The sequence below is a fragment of the Balaenoptera ricei genome, chromosome 4 (assembly GCF_028023285.1).
Source record: "Balaenoptera ricei isolate mBalRic1 chromosome 4, mBalRic1.hap2, whole genome shotgun sequence".
In the NCBI taxonomy this organism is placed as follows: domain Eukaryota; kingdom Metazoa; phylum Chordata; class Mammalia; order Artiodactyla; family Balaenopteridae; genus Balaenoptera; species Balaenoptera ricei.
The window spans coordinates 38,378,906-38,401,886 of NC_082642.1; the positions used below are offsets into that span (position 1 = coordinate 38,378,906).

At 41.6% G+C, this 22,981-nt stretch overlaps 1 protein-coding gene across 2 annotated transcripts in view; it reads left to right on the forward strand.

Moving 5' to 3' along the window:
* RARB (retinoic acid receptor beta) overlaps positions 1-22,981 on the forward strand; it is a 671,241-nt gene that overhangs the window by 467,600 nt on the left and 180,660 nt on the right. The window contains exon 1 of one of the 2 annotated variants that reach the window (XM_059920450.1): positions 22,280-22,355. The exons of the other annotated variant lie outside the window; for it this stretch is intronic. The gene's annotated coding sequence lies outside the window, so the exon portion shown is untranslated. Of the gene's footprint in view, positions 1-22,279; positions 22,356-22,981 lie in introns of those variants that run through there. 2 annotated transcript variants of the gene reach the window in all.

The following is a 22,981-nucleotide window of genomic DNA, read 5'->3' on the forward strand; positions in this document are numbered from 1 at the left end:
TCAAATAATTTACCCACTAGGGGTGAGGATGGGGTGCTTGCTTTGTTATATTGAATTTTGAAATTTCTTTATGTATTCTGGATACGTATTCATTTTCTTTTAGCAGAGTCTTTCAAAGGAAAGAAGTTTTTAATTGTGATGAAATCTAAATTATCAGTTCATATTTTTATGTGTCATACTTTGGTGTCACATCTAAAAAAAACCCATGCACAACCCAAGGTCACAAGATCTCCTATTTTATTTGTCTAAAAGTTGACAGCATTATGTTTTACATTTAGGCCCATGGCCCATGTTGAGTTAAGTTTTGTATATGCTGTGAACTGTGGATCATTGTTTTTTGTTCGTTTGCTTTTTTCAGTGGATATCTAATTGTTCCAGTGCTGTATTTTGGAGAGACTGTCCTTTCTCCTGGTCTGCGTATAAGTTCAATGTTTTATCAGTAAATTAAAAGCACAGGGCTAATGCCATAGATTTCACTTTTAAAATGATGTTTTTATTTATTTATTTATTTTTTATTTTACATTGGAGCACAGTTGAATAACAATGTTGTGTTAGTTTCACGTGTACAGCAAAGTGATTAAGTTGTACATACACATGTATCTATTCTTTTTCAAATTCTTTTCCCATTTAGGTTATTACAGAATACTGAGCAGAGTTTCCTGTACTATACAGTAGTTCCTTGTTGGTTATCTATTTTATTTTTAACATCTTTATTGGAGTATAATTGCTTTACAATGGTGTGTTAGTTTCTGCTGTATAACAAAGTGAATCAGCTATACGTATACATATATCCCCATATCCCCTCCCTCTTGCGTCTCCCTCCCACCTGCCCTATCCCACCCCTCTACGTGGTCACAAAGCACTGAGCTGATCTCCCTGTGCTATGTGGTTGCTTCCCACTAGCTATTTTACATTTGGTAGTGTATATATGTCCATGCCACTCTCTCACTTCGTCCCAGCTTACCCCTCCCCCTCCCCGTGCCCTCAAGCCCATTCTCTACATCTGCGTCTTTATTCCTGTCCTGCCGCTAGGTTCTGAAGAACCTTTTTTTTTTTTTAGATTCCATATATATGTGTTAGCATATGGTATTTGTTTTTCTCTTTCTGACTTACTTCACTCTGTATGACAGACTCTAGGTCCATCCACCTCACTACAAATAACTCAATTTCGTTTCTTTGTATGGCTGAGTAATATTCCATTGTATATATGTGCCACATCTTCTTTATCCATTCATCTGTTGATAGATACTTAAGTTGCTTCCATGTCCTGGCTATTGTAAACAGAGCTGCAGTGAACACTGTGGTACATGACTCTTTTTCAATTATAGTTTTCTCAGGGTATATGCCCAGTAGTGGGATTGCTGGGTCATATGGTAGTTCTATTTCTAGTTTTTTAAGGAACCTCCATACTGTTCTCCATAGTGGCTGTATCAATGTACATTCCCACCAACAGTGCAAGAGGGTTCCCTTTTCTCCACACCCTCTCCAGCATTTATTGTTTCTAGATTTTTTGATGATGGCCATTCTGACCGGCGTGAGATAATATCTCATTGTAGTTTTGATTTGCATTTCTCTAATGATTAATGATGTTGAGCATTCTTTCATGTGTTTGTTGGCAATCTGTATATCTTCTTTGGAGAAATGTCTGTTTAGGTCTTTTGCCCATTTTTGCATTGGGTTGTTTGTTTTTTTGGTATTGAGCTGCATAAGCTGCTTGTATATTTTGAAGATTAATCCTTTGTCAGTTGCTTCATTTGCAAATATTTTCTCCCATTCTGAGGGTTGTCTTTTCATCTTGTTTATGGTTTCCTTTGCTGTGCAAAAGCTTTTATTTTTGTTTTTATTTCCATTTCTCTAGGAGGTGGGTCAAAAAGTATCTTGCTGTGATTTATGTCATAGAGTGTTCTGCCTATGTTTTCCTCTAAGAGTTTTATAGTGTTTGGCCTTACATTTAGGTCTTTAATCCATTTTGAGTTTATTTTTGTGTATGGTGTTAGGGAGTGTTCTAATTTCATTCTTTTACATGTAGCTGTCCAGTTTTCCCAGCACCACTTATTGAAGAGGCTGCCTTTTCTCCATTGTATATTCTTGCCTCCTTTATCAAAGATAAGGTGACCATATGTGCGTGGGTTTATCTCTGGGCTTTCTATCCTGTTCCATTGATCTATTTTTCTGCTTTTGTGCCAGTACCATACTGTGTTGATTACTGTAGCTTTGTAGTATAGTCTGAAGTCCAGGAGCCTGATTCCTCCAGCTCTGTTTTTCTTTCTCAACATTGCTTTGGCTATTCGGGGTCTTTGTGTTTCCATACAAATGGGTAGTATAGTCATTTTCCCAATGTTGATTCTTCCAATCCAAGGACATGGTATATCTCTCCCTCTGTTTGTATCACCTTTAATTTCTTTCATCAGTGTCTTATAGTTTTCTACATACAGGTCTTTTGTCTCCTTAGGTAGGTTTATTTCTAGGTATTTTATTCTTTTTGTTGCAGTGGTAAATGGGAGTGTTTCCTTAATTTCTCTTTCAGATTGTTCATCATTAGTGTATAGGAATGCAAGAGATTTCTGTGCATTAATTTTGTATCCTGCTACTCTACCAAATTCATTGATTAGCTCTAGTAGTTTTCTGATAGCATCTTTAGGATTCTCTAGGTATGATATCATGTCATCTGCAAACAGTGACAGTTTTACTTTTTCTTTTCTGATTTGGATTCCTTTTATTTCTTTTTCTTCTCTGATTGCTGTCGCTAAAACTTCAAAACTATGATGAATAATAGTGGTGAGAGTGGGCACCCTTGCTTGTTCCTGATCTTCGAGGAAATGGTTTCAATTTTCACCATTGAGAACAATGTTGGCTGTGGGTTTGTCATATAGGGCCTTTATTATGTTGAGGTAGGTTCCCTCTATGCCTACTTTCTGGAGAGTTTTTATCATAAATGGGTGTTGAATTTTGTTGACAGCTTTTTCTGCGTTTATTGAGATTATCATATGGTTTTTATCCTTCAATTTGTTAATATGGTGTATCACATTGATTGGTTTTCATTTATTGAAGAATCCTTGCATTCCTGGGATAAACCCCACTTGATCATCGTGTATGATCCTTTTAATGTGCTGTTGGATTCTGTTTGCTTGCACTTTGTTGAGGATGTTTGCATCTATGTTCATCAGTGATATTGGTCTGTAGTTTTCTTTTTTTGTGACATCTTTGTCTGGTTTTGGTATCAGGGTGATGGTGGCCTTGTAGAATGAGTTTGGGAGTGTTCCTCCCTCTGCTATATTTTGGAAGAGTTTGAGAAGGATAGGTGTTAGCTCTTTTCTAAATGTTTGATAGAATTCGCCTGTGAAGCATGTGGTCCTGGGCTTTTGTTTGTTGGAAGATTTTTAATCACAGTTTCAATTTCATTACTTGTGATTGGTCTGTTTATATTTTCTATTTCTTCCTGGTTCAGTCTTTGAAGGTTGTGCTTTTCTAAGCATTTCTCCATTTCTTCCAGGTTGTCCATTTTATTAGCATATAGTTGCTTGTAGTAATCACTCATGATCTTTTGTATTTCTGCAGTGTCAGTTGTTACTTCTCCTTTTTCATTTATGATTCTGTTGAATCTGAGTCTTCTCTCTTTTTTTCTTGATGAGTCTGGCTAATAGTTAATCAATTTTGTTTATCTTCTCAAAGAACCAGCTTTTAGTTTTACTGATCTTTGCAAATGTTTCCTTCATTTCTTTTTCATTTATTTCTGATCTCATCTTTATGATTTCATTCCTTCTGCTAACTTTGGGGGTTTTTTGTTGCTCTTTCCCTTTAAGTGTAAGGTTAGGTTGTTTATTTGAGATTTTTCTTGAGGTAGGATTGTATTGCTATAAACTTCCCTCTTAGAACTGCTTTTGCCACATCCCATAGGTTTTGGGTCATCATGTTTTCATTGTCATTTGTTTCTACGTATTTTTTTATTTCCTCTTTGATTTCTTCAGTGATATCTTGGTTATTTAGTAGCGTATTGTTTAGTGTTGTGGTCAGAAAAGATACTTGATACAATTTCAATTTTCTTAAATTTACTAAGGCTTGATTTGCAACCCAAGATATGATCTATCCTGGGGCGGTGGAGAAGGCAAGATGGTGGTGCCCATGGAGGTGGCCGTGTGTACGAACTCAGCGGCCCAGCTTTGGAGCTTCGTCATGTGAGCACTTGAGAAGAAAGTGTATTCTGCCATGTGTTGGCTATTGTAAACAGTGCTGCAATGAACACTGGGGTGCATGTATCCTTTCAAGCCATGTTTTTCTCCAGATATATGCCCAGGAGTGGGATTGCTGGCTCATATGGTAGTTCTATTTTTAGTTTTTTAAGGAACCTCCATACTGTACTCCATATCATATTGTACTCTGTATCAATTTATATTCTCACCAATAGTGTAGGAGGGTTCCCTTTTCTCCACACCCTCTCCAGCATTTATTGTTTGTAGATTTTTTGATGATGGCCATTGTGACTGGTGTGAAGTGATATCTCGTTGTAGTGTTGCTTCTTTCAATAATTAGTCCTAATTTTTTTTACTTACAGTGAGGCCATTCAAATTGCCTTGAGACAGTAGATCATAGTTTCTGCCTCTTTAAAATTTCTACCAAGTTGTACACGGCAGTATCTTCCAAGAAGTGCTTTTTTTCATTCATTCAACAAATATTTATTGAAGGATTACCGTCTTGTCATGTACCGTTCTTATTACTGGGGTCATTACAGTGAACTGGATAGAGTGGCTGCCCTCAAGGAGATTGCTTTCTATTATAGTAGACATACAATAAAGAATAAATGTATGCCAGATAGTAATAACGTCCATAAATTTTAAAATGTAGTGTCAAGGAACAGCCAGCGATGGACATGACCTAGAGCCCTATTTTAAATAGGGTCATTAGTGCCTCAGTTAAGGCAATATATTCATAAAGACCTGAAGAAAGGGATGGAATAAGTCTTGATATCCAAGCAAAGAGTATCCAGGCAGAGCAAAAATAAACTCAAAGATGCTGAAGTAGTGTATTTGGCATGCTTAAAAAATAGCTGCAGAGGGTCCTGTGGGTATTTGAATTGAGAATTTTAGATCTTGAAGAAACCCGGGATATTACCCAGTTCCAGGATTGCTGGTAGATTTCATCTTCAAAGTCAATTCAAATGAATTGGTGGTGAATGCCTACAGCAGAAGTCAGTAAGTCTTTTCTATCAAGGTCCAGGTCATAAATACTTTCAGCTTTGTGGGACTACTGTTTCTGTTGCAGTCACTCAGCTCTGTCATTGGCTGAAAGCAGCCACAGTAATTTGTAAACAAATGTGAGTGTGCTGTGCTCCAATACAACTTTATTTTACTGGTGGGCTGGATTTGGCCCTTGAAGTCTGCCAGCATCTGGGCTAGTATGATGTTGGGCAGTCTTACCTGCATCTCTCAGAGGGACTCATTAGTCATTCTGTCGTGGGCTCACGTGGGGCACCTCAGCTGTGTATTTGCCACTGTGAGTCAAACTGCCTCCTTGTGTTACCCGTTAGACCAGACAAGTTCTCACAAGCTGTTAGTGGAAAGTTAGCTCTCTGGTCTCCTAATTCAGTTTTGTTACACTAGCCTGCCCTCACCCCTCCAGATGTGCCATCAATTACTTTACCTACATGACAGTTATAGGGCTTTGAGGGATGTGGGTGCAGCCCCCATGGCTAAAGCCCGCCTAAGCCTGAATGGAAGACTTTCCTAGGAAGTGGCCGGTGATTTTCAAAGTTAGAAGTAAGGGTTTCTGCAGAGCTTTGTCGTATTGTGTCTTTGCCACACAGAAAAACAAGTGAAAGACTGAAGCTGCAACATGGGTGGACGTGGACGTCTGCTGTGTCCCCTGCCACGTGCCTGTCCTCGGCAAGAAAGGAGAGCAGACCCTGGTCCAAGTAGAGAAGAAAAGCAGATCTTTAACGTAAGGGAGACCTCACAGGAGGGATACCAAGATAATCATTTTTCTTATTTATAGTTTTAAACATGTCAAAGGAGATTTGAGTAATTAGAATATAGACTGAACTTGATTTCAAAAGAGACCCGAACTATGATGGCATAAATAAGATAGAAGTTAATTTCCCTCATGTGATTGTCTAGAGATAAGTGGTCCAGGCTGGCTGGGTAGCTGTGCTCCATGTGGACATCCAGGGATTCAGGGTCCCTCCATCTCAAGGCTTTGCCATCCCTGGGCGGCCGCCCTCTTCCCTACGGTCTGGGCTGGGTCCCACGGCATTTTAGCTGGCAGGAAAGGGAGAAGATAGACAGTGGCAGGTGGGAGAGTACTTTTTCAGGACGTGACATGGAACTTGCACACAGCACGTTTTGCTGATGAGAGCATGATCACGTAGCCACACCTGGCTGCACAAGAGGCTGGGAAACACCCTCTCTATCTGGGAGCCATGTGCTCAGCTAAAAATCTACTAATGTGGATTTTTAAAGGGAACTGTGAACTAAGGGGGAGGCTGGAGTTAGCAGTTCGCCACAGAATTTATACAAGGAGGTGAAAAAATTCTCTGTCTATTTTTACCTAATATATAAATAGTAATGCCTAACATTACATAATACTTTAGAGATTTAGAAAAATCTTTCTCATACATTATTTCATTTAATTTTTCAACATTATCTTCCCTTGAAGTAAACACTATGATTGGAAGTAGATATTATCTTCATTTATGTGAAGTAAGGCTCAGAAGGAGTGTGACAGACATAGAGAACAGACTTGTGGTTGCCGAGGGGGAGGGGGCTGGGGGAGGGAAGGACTGGGAGGATGGGATTAGCAGATGCAAACTATTACATATAGAATAGATAAATAACACGGTCCTACTGTATAGCACAGGGAACTATATTCAGTATCCTATAATAAACCATATGGAAAAGAATATTTAAAGAAAGAATGTATGTATATGTATAACTGAATAATTTTGCTGTACAGCAGAAATTAACACAACATTGTAGGTACTTCGCTGGTGGTCCAGTGGTTAAGACTCCGAGCTCCCAATGCAAGGGGCCCAGGTTCGATCCCTGGTCAGGGAACTAGATCCCGCATGTCACAACTAAGAGCCTGCACGCCACAACTAAAAGATTGCACGTGCTGCAGTGAAGATCTCGCACACGGCAACGAAGATCCCACATGCCGCAACTAAGACTGCAGCTATTATTTAGCGCAGCGAAGTAAATAAATAAACACACACACACACAAATACAACATTGTAAAGCAACTCTACTTGAATTAAAAATTTTTCTAATTAAAAACTTTTAAAAAAAGGAGTGTGAGATTACCAAAGCCATACAGCAGCTACATACAGAGCCCAGACCTCACTCCAGGCTCAGAGCTTTACCATTTGCACTCCTAGAAACTTAACACCTAATCCTCTAAAGGCCTGTGACTTGGTGTTTACCAAGTAGAATGTCCCATCCGATCAGAGGGTCTGACAAAGTCCCTGATTACCCCAATCCTAGAAATTTTCATTACGTAGCCTCCGGCGTGAAGCCCTAGAATTGCCATGCTTTGGGAATCACCGCAGTGATCTTACATTTTATTATTGTATTTTGCTTAAACAGAGAGGGGAGATAGTTCATATTATTTCTGTCTATTCTTTCCCTTTTTGCATTCCCATGCTTATCTGTTAAATTTTGGAACTCTTGCCTTCTGAAAAATCCCAGCTAATTTCTTTTGAAGCACCTCTAACTCAAAACCAAAATCACACAATGATAAAAATGTCAAAAACTAATTTTGGACGCCACCATATAACCTCTCACACAGAAGTTTTCAAAGCCCTTGGTTAAGGGGGTGGTTTTATACCCTATAGTTTGAAAGGAGAGAAAAAATGGTTTTTTCATCAAAAATATTTGTTTTTTCATATTGTGTGTGTGTATAATGTACATATATACTTATTGTTTCTCCAGCAGAAATTTCTCGGAGATTTCTAGGTGGCTGTATCCTACCCTCGATTCCCACCCAATCGCATTGAGCTTTTTATTTGCCTTTTTCTCCGTCAGACACCAGGATGAATTTAAACTCCAGTCCCTGGCCAATGGCCTCTCCGATGTGTTTGCTCTGTTTTACATTCCCTTTCCGTGTAGAATCAGATGGAAATTCCTTTGGGGCCTTTGAGTCAGAAACTATTGTGTTGCTAATCAAACTTGGCTTCATTAGCATTTCAAATCCTGCGATGTTCTCAGCGATCAGTGTCAGGTCTGAGGGCTCCCCACCCATGACCTGATTTGCCAGACCTGTTTAACGGAAATCAGCAGTGGCCAGTGCCTTTGACCTTATTTCTCCCAGCACACGTCACGGAGAAATCCTTTTCAAGGATTCTAGAGAAAAGACGCATGTACAATCTGAGAAGCTTTACTTGTATCCCTCTCCCTACTCTAGATATTGCTGCCAAAAAGCCACACTCCCTTCATCACCTCCGGTAGTTGGATCCTGGGTGGATGATGGGTAGATGGGTAAGTAGATGGGTAGATGGACCACGTGGTGGGTGTATAACTAGAAGGGTAGATGGATTGGTAGATGGGTAACGGACAGGTGGGTGGATGGGTGAAGTAGAAGAGTGAGTAGGTGGAGAGGACGGATAGACGGATGCACGGATGAATGGATGGGAAGAGAAGACAGATAAATCATGCCAGTCTTCCATTTTGTGCAATATCCTTGCCATTTAATTATCCATAATTGGCCTTACGTTCCTGAGGCTAAATACCACTTCGCAGAAATCAGCATGCCATGTGAGCTACTTTCTGCCTTCCACAAGGAGCGTCAGGGTGGGACTTGTCAAATATTTCATTGCCATTCTGACTCAGTGTCTGCTTTGTAAAATAAAAGACACCATCCTTTTGTAAAATATAATGTATGTAATAGTGCTTCAGCACTGTGGAACTTAAACCAGGCACCTATAGCAAAATCTCCTGGGGAACTTGCCCTGATTGCATATGCCTGGACCTCACAGCCTGAACTGTACATCCTGGTTGAAAATTACTGCCCTGACAGAAGTGTCTCTGTACCTTGTACCAGAGGTAGTTGAGTAGTGTTGGAGCTCTGTGTTCCTGATGTCACTTGCTCCTTACAGACATTCCACTAACATTTTTTAAAGTACGTATTATATCTCAGGCAATGCTCTAAGTGCTTTTTACTTGTATTACCTCGTTCGATCTTTACCACAATCCTTTAAGGTAGGAACCATTAATATCTGCATTTTACAGGTGAGGGAATTGAGGCAGGTAGGGGTTAAGTAACACAGGACCAGGGTCACACAGCTGGTAAGAGGTGAAGCTGGAGTTGAAACTCAGTCCATGTCCAGACTCCACGACCCCACCCACCAGGCTACATTGCCTCTCTGATCACTCAGCTTACCTTTTAAGAACCCTGGTCCAATAGAACTTTCTGCAATGACGAAAATGTTCTATATCTGTGCTGTCCTGTTGACATGATAGCCGCTAACCGCATGTGGCTTTCAAGCACTTGAAATGTGGCCAATATGACTGAGCAACTAAGTTTTTAATTGTATGGAATTTTAGCTAATTTAAACAGCACGGTTTAAGAACCACCTAATAGCCTCTGGTCATACAGATGATCTAAAAAAATTAAGTGCTGAACTAGGCTTCAGGAAGACATCTCAGCTATAGCCATTATCCTTTATTAATACTATTAACGTGAAATAATTACAAAGCACTCTTAGAATCCTTTGTGCTTCTTTCCACCCCTAAAAGAGTCTCACGATTCTTCTAAGCGCTCTGCCAGCTGGGTGGCACATCTACCCTTAGCTCATTGGAAGACTGTATTGAGATGAGACAGAGCAATAATTCAGGCAGACTAATACAGACGGGTTGTAGCATGGTGGTGCCACTGGCATTTACTCTCAGGAGTCATTGTGACATTTTCCATCTCCCAAATACTTGCCATCCTATGTTAGGGGAAGTGGGAGTTGATGGAAATAACTGACTTTAAAGCGGGGTTTGGGGACTTCCCTGGCGGTCCAGTGGTTACAGCTCTGCGTTTCCACTGCAGGGGGCGCGGGTTCCATCCCTGGTCAGGGAACTAGGATCCCGCATGCCGCCCGGCGTTCAGTGGTGGGAAAAAGGAAAAAAACGGAAGTACGGGGGCATCTGTGCTCATTTCAAGGAGAGATGCCATCCCACACTCCTTACACAAGGAAATGAAGAAAATGAGTAGGAAAGTGGGAAAAGATAAGCCAAGAGAGAAATAAAGATGGCTCTGGATGAAGTAATGTAAGAAAAGAGCCATATTATTTTTTGTGTGGTATACAAGTTGGAATTGGGTGAAGCTTTTAAACGGGAAGGAAAATTAAAGTGTTAAGGAAACCCAAATGTATATGGCTAGGTTTTATAGCATAGAGACAAGGCAATGTAGAATTTGGTGAAATCATTATATATTGGCTTAGAACAGTGGTGGAAAAACTGCAGCCCTGGGTTAACCCAATCCACTGCTGGTTTTTGTAAATAAAATTTTATTAAGTACACACATGTCCATTCATTTACGTGTGGTCTACAACTCCTTTATATTACAGCAGTTGCAACAGAAACTGTATAGCCTGCAAAGCCTAGAACATTTCCTATGGCCCTACACAGAAAAAAGCTTACTGACCTCCATTTTAGAACAAAAGGAGAATATACGTTAGCATAACTATTTTGGAGTACTATTTTGTGTGGCCATCAAATTTTAAAATGCACATCATCTTTGACCTGGCAACACTGCTACACTGGTACACATACCCACAGGGTTTCTTAAAACACTGGAAAACTGAAAACAACCTAAATGTCCACTAGCTGAGCACTGTTAAATGAATTACAGTGCATTTGTGCAAAGGAATACTGTTCAGTTGTTGATGTTGCTTAATTGAAGTGTAGTTGATTTACAATATTATATTAGTTTCAGGTTTACAGCATAGTGATTCAGCATTTTTATAGATTATACTCCATTAAAAGTTATTACAAAATAATGGCTATATATCCCTTTCCTGTACGATATATCCTTGTTGCTCATCTATTTTATACATAGTAGTTTGTATCACTTAATCTCCTACCCCTTGCTTGCCCCTCACCCCTTCCCTCTCCCCTCTGGTAAACACTGGTTTGTTCTCTATATGTGTGAATCGATTTCTGTTTTGTCATATTGATTCATTTGTTTTATTTTTTTAGATTGCACATATAAGTGATAACGTAATTTGTCTTTCTCTGTCTGACTTATTTCACTAAGCATAATACTTTCTAGGTCCACCCAAGTTGTTGCAAATGGCAGAATTAAATTATTTTTTATGGCTGAGTAATATTCCATTGTATATATGTACCACATCTTCTTTATCCATTCATCAGGTGATGGACACTTGGGTTGCTTCCATGTCTTGGCTGTTGCAAATAATGCTGCTATGAACATTGGGGTGCATGTATCTTTTCAAATCAGTGTTTTCGTTTTTTCTGGGTATACACTATGGAGTGAAATTGCTGGATCATTCAGATTTCTCCTTTGCATTTTTTGAGGAAACGCCATACTGTTTTCCATACTGGCTGTACCAATTTACATTCCCACCAACAGTGTATGAAGGTCCCCTTCTCTCCACATCCTTGCCAACATTTCTTATTTGTTGTCTTTTTGATGATAGCCATTCTGAGAGGTGTGAGGTGATATTGTGATTTTGATTTGCATGTCTGTAATAATTGAGGACCATTACATGTGCCCGTTTGCCATCTGTATGTCTTCTTTGGAAAAATATGTCTATTCAGGTCTTCCGCCCATTGTTTAATGGGTTGTGGGTGTTTTTTTTTGTTTTTTTTTTTTACCATCTTTATTGGAGTATAATTGTTTTACAGAGGTGTGTTAGTTTCTGGTTTATAACAAAGTGAATCAGTTATACATATACATATGTTCCCATCTCTCTTCCCTCTTGCATCTCCCTCCCTCCCACCCTCCCTATCCCACCCCTCTAGGTGGTCACAAAGCACCGAGCTGATCTCCCTGTGCTATACAGCTGCTTCCCACTAGCTATCTATTTTACATTTGTTAGTGTATATATGTCCATGCCACTCTCTCACTTTGTCACAGCTTACCCTTCCCCCTCCCCATATCCTCAAGTCCATTCTCTAGTAGGTCTGTGTCTTTTATTCCTGTCTTGCCCCTAGGTTCTTCATGACCTTTTTTTTTTTTTTCCTTAGATTTCATATATAGGTGTTAGCATATGGTATTTGTTTTTCTCTTTCTGACTTCACTCTGTATGACAGACCCTAGGTCCATCCATCTCACTACAAGTAACTCCATTTCGTTTCTTTTTATGGCGGAGTAATATTCCATTGTATATATGTGCCACATCTTCTTTATCCATTCATAAGTGTTGATGGACACTTAGGTTGCTTCCATGTCCTGGCTATTGTAAATAGAGCTACAGTGAACATTTTGGTACATGACTCTTTTTAAGTTATGGTTTTCTCAGGGTATATACCCAGTAGTGGGATTGCTGGGTCGTATGGTAGTTCTATTCTTAGTTTTTTAAGGAACCTCCATACTGTTCCCCATAGTGGCTGTATCAATTTACATTCCCACCAGCAGTGCAAGAGTGTTCCCTTTTCTCCACACCCTCTCCAGCATTTATTGTTTCTAGATTTTTTGATGACGGCCATTCTGACTGGTGTGAGATGATATCTCATTGTAGTTTTGATTTGCATTTCTCTAATGATTAACGATGTTGAGCATTCTTTCATGTGTTTCTTGGCAATCTGTATATCTTCTTTGGAGAAATGTCTATTTAGGTCTTCTGCCCATTTTTGGATTGGGTTGTTTGTTTTTTTGATATTCAGCTGCATGAGCTGCTTGTAAATTTTGGAGATTAATCCTTTGGCAGTTGCTTCATTTGCAAATATTTTCTCCCATTCTGAGGGTTCTCTTTTGGTCTTGTTTATGGTTTCCTTTGCTGTGCAAAAGCTTTGAAGTTTCATTAGGTCCCATTTGTTTATTTGTGTTTTTATTTCCATTTCTCTAGGAGCTGGGTCAAAAAGGATCTTGCTGTGATTTATGTCATAGAGTGTTCTGCCTATGTTTTCCTCTAAGAGTTTGCTAGTGTCTGGCCTTACATTTAGGTCTTTAATCCATTTTGAGTTTATTTTTGTGTATGGTGTTAGGGAGTGTTCTAATTTCATACTTTCACATGTAGCTGTCCAGTTTTCCCAGCACCACTTATTGAAGAGGCTGTCTTTTCTCCACTGTATATGCTTGCCTCCTTTATCAAAGATAAGGTGACCATGGGTGTGTGGGTTTATCTCTGGGCTTTCTGTCCTGTTCCATTGATCTATATTTCTGTTTTTGTGCCAGTACCAAACTCTCTTGATTACTGTAGCTTTGTAATATAGTCTGAAGTCAGGGAGCCTGATCCCTCCAGCTCCGTTTTTCGTTCTCAAGATTGCTTTGGCTATTTGGGGTCTTTTGTGTTTCCATACATATCGTGAAATTTTTTGTTCTAGTTCTGTAAAAAATGCCAGTGGTAGTTTGATAGGGATTGCATTGAATCTGTAGATTGCTTTGGGTAGTAGAGTCATTTTCACAATGTTGATTCTTCCATTCCAAGAACATGGTATATCTCTCCATCTATTTGTATCATCTTTAATTTGTTTCACCAGTGCCTTATAATTTTCTGCATACAGGTCTTTAGTCTCCTTAGGTAGGTTTATTCCTAGATATTTTATTCTTTTTGTTGCAATGGTAAATGGGAGTGTTTTCTTAATTTCACTTTCAGATTTTTCATCATTAGTGTATAAGAATGCAAGAGATTTCTGTGCATTAATTTTGTATCCTGCTACTTTACCAGATTCATTGATTAGCTCTAGTAGTTTTCTGTTAGCATCTTTAGGATTCCCTATGTATGGTATCATGTCATCTGCAAACAGTGACAGCTTTACTTCTTCTTTTCCAATTTGGATTCCTTTTATTTCTTTTTCTTCTCTGATTGCTGTGGCTAAAACTTCCAAAACTATGTTGAATAATAGTGGTGAGAGTGGGCAACCTTGTCTTGTTCCTGATCTTAGTGGAAATGGTTTCAGTTTTTCACCATTGAGGACAATGTTGGCTGTGGGTTTGTCATATACGGCCTTTATTATGTTGAGGAAAGTTCCCTCTATGCCTACTTTCTACAGGGTTTTTATCATAAATGGGTGTTGAATTTTGTCAAAAGCTTTCTCTGCTTCGATTGAGATAATCATATGGTTTTTCTCCTTCAATTTGTTAATATGGTGTATCACATTGATTGATTTGCGTATATTGAAGAATCCTTGCATTCCTGGAATAAACCCCAGTTGATCATGGTGTATGACCCTTTTAATGTGCTGTTGGATTCTGTTTGCTTGTATTTTGTGGAGGATTTTTGCATCTATGTTCATCAGTGATATTGGCCTGTAGTTTTCTTTCTTTGTGACATCTTTGTCTGATTTTGGTATCAGGGTGATGGTGGCCTCATAGAATGAGTTTTGGAATGTTCCTCCCTGTGCTATATTTTGGAAGAGTTTGAGAAGGATAGGTGTTACCTCTTCTCTAAATGTTTGATAGAATTTGCCTGTGAAGCCACCTGGTCCTGGGCTTTTGTTTGTTGGAAGATTTTTAATCACAGTTTCAATTTCAGTGCTTGTGATTGGTCTGTTCATATTTTCTATTTCTTCCTGGTTCAGTCTCGGCAGGTTGTGCATTTCTAAGAATTTGTCCATATCTTCCAGGTTGTCCATAGAGTTGCTTGTAGTAATCTCTCATGATCGTTTGTATTTCTGAAGTGTCAGTTGTTACTTCTCCTTTTTCATTTCTAATTCTATTGATTTGAGTCTTCTCCCTTTTTTTCTTGATGAGTCTGGCTAATGGTTAATCAATTTTGTTTATCTTCTCAAAGAACCAGCTTTTAGTTTTATTGATCTTTGCTATAATTTCCTTCATTTCTTTTTCATTTATTTCTGATCTGATCTTTATGATTTCTTTCCCTCTGCTAACTTTGGGGTTTTTTCGTTCTTCTTTCTCTAATTGCTTTAGGTGCAAGGTTAGGTTGTTTATTTGAGATGTTTCCTGTTTCTTAAGGTAGGATTGTATTGCTATAAACTTCCCTCTTAGAACTGCTTTTGCTGCATCCCATAGGTTTTGGGTCATCGTGTCTCCGTTGTCATTTGTTTCTAGGTATTTTTTGATTTCCTCTTTGATTTCTTCAGTGATCACTTGGTTATTAAGTAGTGTATTGTGTAGCCTCCATGTGTTTGTATTTTTTACAGATCTTTTCCTGTAATTGATATCTAGTCTCATAGCGTTGTGGTCGGAAAAGATACTTGATACGATTTCAATTTTCTTAAATTTACCAAGGCTTGATTTGTGACCCAAGATATGATCTATCCTGGAGAATGTTCCATGAGCACTTGAGAAGAAAGTGTATTCTCTTGTTTTTGGATGGAATGTCCTATTAATATCAATTAAGTCCATCTTGTTTAATGTATCATTTAAAGCTTGTGTTTCCTTATTTATTTTCATTTTGGATGATCTGTCCATTGGTGAAAGTGGGGTGTTAAAGTCCCCTACTATGATTGTGTTACTGTCGATTTCCCCTTTTATGGCTGTTAGCATTTGCCTTATGTATTGAGGTGCTCCTATGTTGGGTGCATAAATATTTACAATTGTTATATCTTCTTCTTGGATTGATCCCTTAATCATTATGTAATGTCCTTCTTTGTCTCTTGTAATAGTCTTTATTTTAAAGTCTATTTTGTCTGGTATGAGAATTGCTACTCCAGCTTTCTTTTGATTTCCATTTGCATGGAATATCTTTTTCCATCCCCTCACTTTCAGTCTGTATGTATCACTAGGTCTGAAGTGGGTCTCGTAGACAGCATATATACGGGTCTTGTTTTTTTATCCATTCAGCGAGCCTGCGTCTTTTGGTGGGAGCATTTAATCCATTTATATTTAAGGTAATTATCCATATGTATGTTCCAATTCCCATTTTCTTAATTGTTTTGGGTTTGTTATTGTAGGTCTTTTCCTTCTCTTGTGTTTCTTGCCTAGAGAAGTTCCTTTAGCATTTGTTGTAAAGCTGGTTTGGTGGTGCTGAACTCTCTCAGCTTTTGCTTGTATGTAAAGGTTTTAATTTCTCCATCAAATATGAATGAGATCCTTGCTGGGTAGAGTAATCTTGGTCATAGGTTTTTCTCCTTCATCACTTTAAATATGTCCTGCCACTCCCTTCTGGCTTGCAGAGTTTCTGCTGAAAGATCAGATGTTAATCTTATGGGGATTCCCTTGTGTGTTATTTGTTGTTTTTCCCTTGCTGCTTTTAATATGTTTTCTTTATATTTAATTTTTGACAGTTTGATTAATATGTGTCTTGGCGTGTTTCTCCTTGGATTTATCCTGTATGGGACTCTCTGTGCTTCCAGGACTTGATTAACTATTTCCTTTCCCATATTAGGGAAGTTTTCAACTATAATCTCTTCAAGTATTTTCTCAGTCCCTTTCTTTTTCTCTTCTCTTCTGGGACCCCTATTAATTCGAATGTTGGTGCGTTTAATGTTGTCCCAGAGGTCTCTGAGACTGTCCTTAATTCTTTTCATTCTTTTTTCTTTATTCTGCTCTGCAGTAGTTATTTCCACTATTTTATCTTCCAGGTCACGTATCCGTTCTTCTGCCTCAGTTATTCTGCTATTGAGCCCTTCTAGAGAATTTTTAATTTCATTTATTGTGTTGTTCATCATTGTTTGTTTGCTCTTTAGTCCTTCTAGGTCCTTGTTAAATGTTTCTTGTATTTTCTCTATTCTATTTTCAAGATTTTGGATCATCTTTACTGTCATTACTCTGAATTCTTTTTCAGGTAGACTGCCTATTTCCGCTTCATTTGTTAGGTCTGGTGGGTTTTTGCCTTGCTCTTTCATCTGCTGTGTGTTTTTCTGTCTTCTCATTTTGCTTAACTTACTGTGTTTGGGGTCTCCTTTTCACAGGCTGCAGGTTCGTAGTTCCCGTTGTTTTTGGTGTCTGTCCCCAGTGGCTAAGGTTGGTTCAGTGGGTTGTGTAGGCTTCCTGGTGGAGGGGACTAGTGCCTGTGTTCTGGTGGATGAGGCTGGATCTTGTCTTTCTGGTGGGCAGGTCCACGTTTGGTGGTGTGTTTTGGGGTGTCTGTGGCCTTATTATGATTTTAGGCAGCCTCTCTGCTAATGGATGGGGCTGTGTTCCTGTCTTGCTTGTTGTTTGGCATAGGGTGTCCTGCACTGTAGCTTGCTGGTCATTGAGTGGAGCTGGATCTTGGCACTGAGATGGAGATCTCTGGGAGATTTTCGCCGTTTGGTACTACATGGAGCTGGGAGGTCTCTTGTGGACCAGTGTCCTGAAGTTGGCTCTCCCACCTCAGAGGCACAGCCCTGATGCCTGGCTGGAGTACCAAGAGCCTGTCATCCACACGGCTCAGAATAAAAGGGAGAAAAAAATAGAAAGAAAGAAAGAAAGAGGATAAAATAAAATAAAGTTATTAAAATAAAAAATATTTATTAAGAAAAAAGTTTTTTTAAAGTAAAAAAAAAAAAAAAAAAGGACAGACAGAACCCTAGGACAAATGGTGAAAGCAAAGCTATACAGACAGTATCACCTACAGAAGCATACACATACACACTCGCAATAAGAGAAAAAGGGGAAAAAATAATATATCTTTGCTCCCAAAGTCCACCTCCTCAGTTTGGGATGATTCGTTGTCTATTCAGGTATTCAACAGATGCAGGTACATCAAGTTGTCTGTGGAGCTTTAACCCGCTGCTTCTGAGGCTGCTGGGAGAGATTTCCCTTTCTCTTCTTTGTTCGCACAGCTCCGGGGTTCAGCTTTGGATTTGGACCCGCCTCTGCGTGTAGGTCGCCTGAGGGCGTCTGTTCTTCACTCACACAGGACGGGGTTAAAGGAGCAGCTGATTCGGGGCCTCTGGCTCACTCAGGCTGGGGGGAGGGAAGGGTACGGATGCGGGGCGAGCCTGCAGCGGCAGAGGCCGGCATGACGTTGCAGCAGCCCGAGGCGCGCCGTGTGTTCTCCCGGGGAAGTTGTCCCTGGATCATGGGACGCTGGCAGTGGCGGGCTGCACCGGCTCCCGGGAGGGGCGGTGTGGAGAGTGACCTGTGCTCGCACACAGGCTTCTTGGTGGCGGCAGCAGCACCTTAGCGTCTCCTGCCCGTCTCTGGGGTCCGCGCTGATTGCCGCGGCTCGCGCCCGCCTCTGGAGCTCGTTTAGGCGGCGCTCTGAATCCCCTCTCCTCGCGCTGCGAAACAAAGAGGCAAGAAAAAGTCTCTTGCCTCTTCGGCAGTTCCAGACCTTTTCCCGGACACCCTCCCGGCCAGCTGTGGTGCGCTAACCCCTTCAGGCTGTGTTCACGCCGCCAACCCCAGTCCTCTCCCTGGGATCCGACAGAAGCCCGAGCCTCAGCTCCCAGCCCCGCCCGCCCCAGCAGGGGGGAGCAGACAAGCCTCTCGGGCTGGTGAGTGCTGGTCGGCACCGAGCCTCTGTGCGGGAATCTCTCCGCTTTGCCCTCTGCACCCCTGTGGCTGCGCTCTCCTCCGTGGCTCCGAAGCTTCCCCCCCTCCGCCACCCGCAGTCTCCGCCCGCGAAGGGGCTTCCTAGTGTGTGGACACCTTTCCTCCTTCACAGCTCCCTCCCACTGGTGCAGGTCCCGTCCCTATTCTTTGTCTCTGTTTTTTCTTTTTTCTTTTGCCCTACCCAGGTACGTGGGGAGTTTCTTGCCTTCTGGGAGGTCTGAGGTCTTCTGCCAGCGTTCAGTAGGTGTTCTATAGCAGCAGTTCCACATGTAGATGTATTTCTGATTTATCTGTGGGGAGGAAGGTGATCTCCGCGTCTTACTCTTCCGCCATCTTTCTCCACTATCCTGTTTTTTTTTTTTAATTGAGCTATTTATTGTTGTTTTTTAATGAGATAGTTCTGTATGTACTATTTATTACTAAATAGAAAAATGTCACAGAACAGTATGCATTATTTGATTACATTTGTATAAAAGCAACAAACAATCCCCCCAGAAGATACAGGGATGTATGCCCGGCACCTGGCACAGGGCTCGGCATTTGAGGAGTGAACACATGGAGAGTTTACACATTACTTTTTCACTTTTTAATCTCCTGGACTCTGATTGTTTATGAACATGCACTACTTTTTAAAAAATCTAAATTAAAACAGGGAAAAAATAAACAAGAGGAAATAGCCACAGGTAGGCCCCCCGGCTCCCACACACGAGCCGGTGCCAACAGGGGTGGCCGGGGGGCTGAGGACCCACTGGAGCCCGTTGCTGGCACTGTGGGGCTCGAGGTGGGGGGGGGTCGGGGGAGGCAGGAGTTTGGTCTCCAGGTGGGACCGGCAGGAACCCGGGGGCAGGAGCCACACACAGCAAACGCGGGGAAGCGCCCAGGAGGCCACTCGGGTCTGGAAAGGGAGGGGGGCGGTGGCCCCGTCCTGGGGACATTGTCCGCAAGTAACGGGTGGGAAAACTTCGTCCAGGAAACTGGGAAAAGCAGGAAGCTACAGAAGAAGGAGCCAAGGGAAGGAAGAACGCAGCGGCCAGCCCTGGAGGTGGAGAGACGTTTCTGAGGAAGAACACGTGTTTCCTGGGCTCTGAGAAGACCCGGCGTCTGCGGGGATGCGGGCTCACGTCTGGGATGCAGCTTGCTGCCTGTGGGCCTGAGAATCACGGACGCCACCAGTCCCGGCCCAGGAGCCGGTGTTCAGACGGACAGGCCAGGGCGCTTTCTGCTGTGGATCAGTGTGAGGACCTCCCCAGCCCTCAGCGCGGGAAGCGGCTGAGCCAGGGGTGCAGAAGCCCCCGGACCAGCTCAGCACTTGCCCTGTGCCGCCGCACACCCCCGTCCGGGCTGCCCTGCCGAAACCCACGCTCCCTCAGTGCTGCTGGCTGCTTTTTCCGCAGAAGTGTGGCAAGAGGGGTTTACATGAGGATAACGGTAAAAAAAAAAAAAAAAAAGTAAAAGTAAATAAATAAAAATAAATGAAAACAAAACCATGAAAGAGACAGGTGTGTCTTCTTAAAATACGATCCGTGTCCGCCGCTCTCCGCCCCACCTCCGTGTGGCCAGCACTTTGCGTGACTTGTGCCTGGGGTGGATGTCAGCGCCTGTGAGAATCTCTTTATTTAGACATCACGAGGCATGTGACCAGTTTTGAACACGGCCGGCTGCAGTGCTGGTGCACAGAGACGCCTGCTCTTTCTTCACCAAACTCTCCAGTTGAAACGTGTCTGCAGAGCATGATTCACGGTGTTTCTTTCTGGATTGTCCAGTGGGTAATTGCTGTACAGAAACCAGAGAAACAGATGTAGACCCTGAACCCTGGCTATAAATTTTTGTTTTATGATTATGGGTTTCAAATGTGCTGTGTCACACTGACAAATACACAGTTACTCTGAAACAAAATGAATTTGGGGCTCAAACTTTTGCTGTTTTGTTTGTTTGTGGTTGGAAATACTTTTGTTAGAGTTCCTTTTATCATTGATCAAGCATAAAGAAAACAGGGGCAATGACACATATCAGAATGTTATTTTATGCCTTACTAAGAGGATATTTGGGCAACGGTTCTTCCAGATTGTTTAATTAATGTTTAAAATAGGTGTCGATAATTTAAACTTCATTATCCACAAATTAACTAGGCCATTTTTCACCTTCTACCTGTTCATTAATCTTTATGGTGCATGGATATCTATTAAGGAACTGGGGCTTATTTGTGTATCTTTCCCTTATCTTTTTTTAAGATGAAGAAGGTAGAAGAAGAATCAGGTTTTCAAGAAGTATAAGAATTAGATTTACTGACGAAGAACTAAGAAACGTGTGGCTAAATTTGGGGGCTGCTTTGTAAGTTAACACTTGGATTAAATAATAACCCTAATAGTTGCTATCCACGTAATCGATTCATGATGAGAAATGATGAACTGACTAGTGAATACTGTCACACCGTAAAACACCCACAATGTTCCACTCACAAGGATTTAAGCCCTGATCCTTCATTTCAAGGCTCAAGTTTATTTCTCTACAGTTAAGAGAACTGTGTTCCTAGGTGAATAGAAATGTAAAATTTTCTTGTGCAAAGAAAGAAAACACCAATCTCTGAACCCCTACCACACAAAGACACACACACACACACACACACACACACACACACACACCCCTCTCTGTTATTGTTTTTGTGCCGTGACAGATTATTGAGGAAAGAAATTTGGGAGCCGTTGTCTCCCTTCCTAGATGAGGCTGATAACTCTAGCTTAAGAACTGAGAGTAAACAGAATTTGGGGGACCCCATCCGCATGTTCACTTCCTTGTGACCAGTGCACCCTACCCTTTGGAAAGATGCTGAGTGAGCAAGAAAGTGCCATGGGTAACCCGTACACACACACCTGGCCACGGTGCCATGTTTCTCATCTCTTAGTTCCTCCTGCTGTACTTTAAATACAGCTCCCTCCTCTCCCTCCTCAAAGAACTTTTCACCCACCTCCATGATCCTGTACAAAACGAGCCCAGTTTCCAAGGCACTCTAAGGACCTTAAATAAGCATTTGGAGCTATAAGTCCCATGGACCACGCAGCAATTGGCACACAATGTGGTGCTTTGTGTATCTTTACAACTATCTTAATGACAGAGTGTTAAATGTTTTGTAAATTCCTCTGCGCCCCTTGTTTAAAATGTGTGTTTTCTTTGTAGTTAAAGGATTTCTTATAATAAAGCTGTGTTACAAAATGATGACCATATAAAAGAGAGAGAGAGAGAGAATAACGAACACATAGTTTCAGCAAAAGCTTACCCCTTTATCGCCCTGGACTTTGCAATCGCAAGAACTGAGCTTGCTGGGCTGAAAATTGTTTGCCTACACCTCCCTGAAAGAGTCTTTGACTTGGTAAGTGTGTGCCATGCATACGTTTCATGTTACACCATGAGTGCCACTTAGCAACTCCGCTAGCCGAGCAGCACGGGGCGAGTGCCCGACAGGCTTTTAGAAGGCTTGGAAGCCAGGGCACATTCCAGCCCATTCACGGAAAGGAGACTGCAGTGCGCGCTTCCCTGCGAGAGGCGAGCAAGCCGTCCCCCCTGCCCGCCCACTCGCCCTCCCTGCTTTGTGGGAGAATTATTAGTCATCGGTGGAGGGGCAGTGGAGGACTTAACGTGTTTTAATCCCTCCCCCGGAGCTTCCTTTCTTTGATGTACGTTGCATCCTTTCAGCAAGTGGTGCAAAATGGCTGCAGGGTGGATTGGCTCTCCCGTTCACAGCTTTCTGCCTGGGTTGATTTGTAAACTCTGCATCTGTCCTTCTCAGGGATGGCTGAAAAGCTTCAGTGTGAGAGGTACAAAAAATTAGTCCCTTTTCCTTAAAGTGACTGTCTTCTAATAAATAGCCAAGTTTGAGCCGGGGCTAGTATGGGTGAAAAGTGGCCCTTGGAAATACAGAACTTTCACACTTAACCAGTTCTCAAAATCTGTGTGTGTCATGTGGGGGTGGGGTGGGGTGGGGATGTGATGAGAGGGCTCATCCGCGCTCGTCCGCAACAGGAAAGTAATTTCCACGTTGGGCTGGGATTCCAGGGAGCTGGGTTCTAGCCATGATCCTGGCTGTGGGACCTCAAGCAGCTCTCAGCCTCCCTGGGCTTCTGTTTCCCCTGTTAAAAATAAGAGGATGAGTCACAGCTAACTGGTCTAGGGTGTGTGCTGTGTGCCATGCAAGCACTGTTTCTTTCTGTCCTCACAGCAATCCGTTGAGGTGGCCAGCAGCATGCTCCCATTTTGCAGATGAGGAAGCTGAGGCTCGGGGAGGTTAGGTCCTCGTCCCAGATCCCATAGCTGCTCAGTGGGTTGGAATCTAGTTCAGTTTGACTTCCACATCCACACTGTTGACCACTGTGTTATATTATGAGGTCCTGCATATCTGTGTGATTGTCTGTGTGTGTCTGGGGCAGGAGGAACTACCGATAAT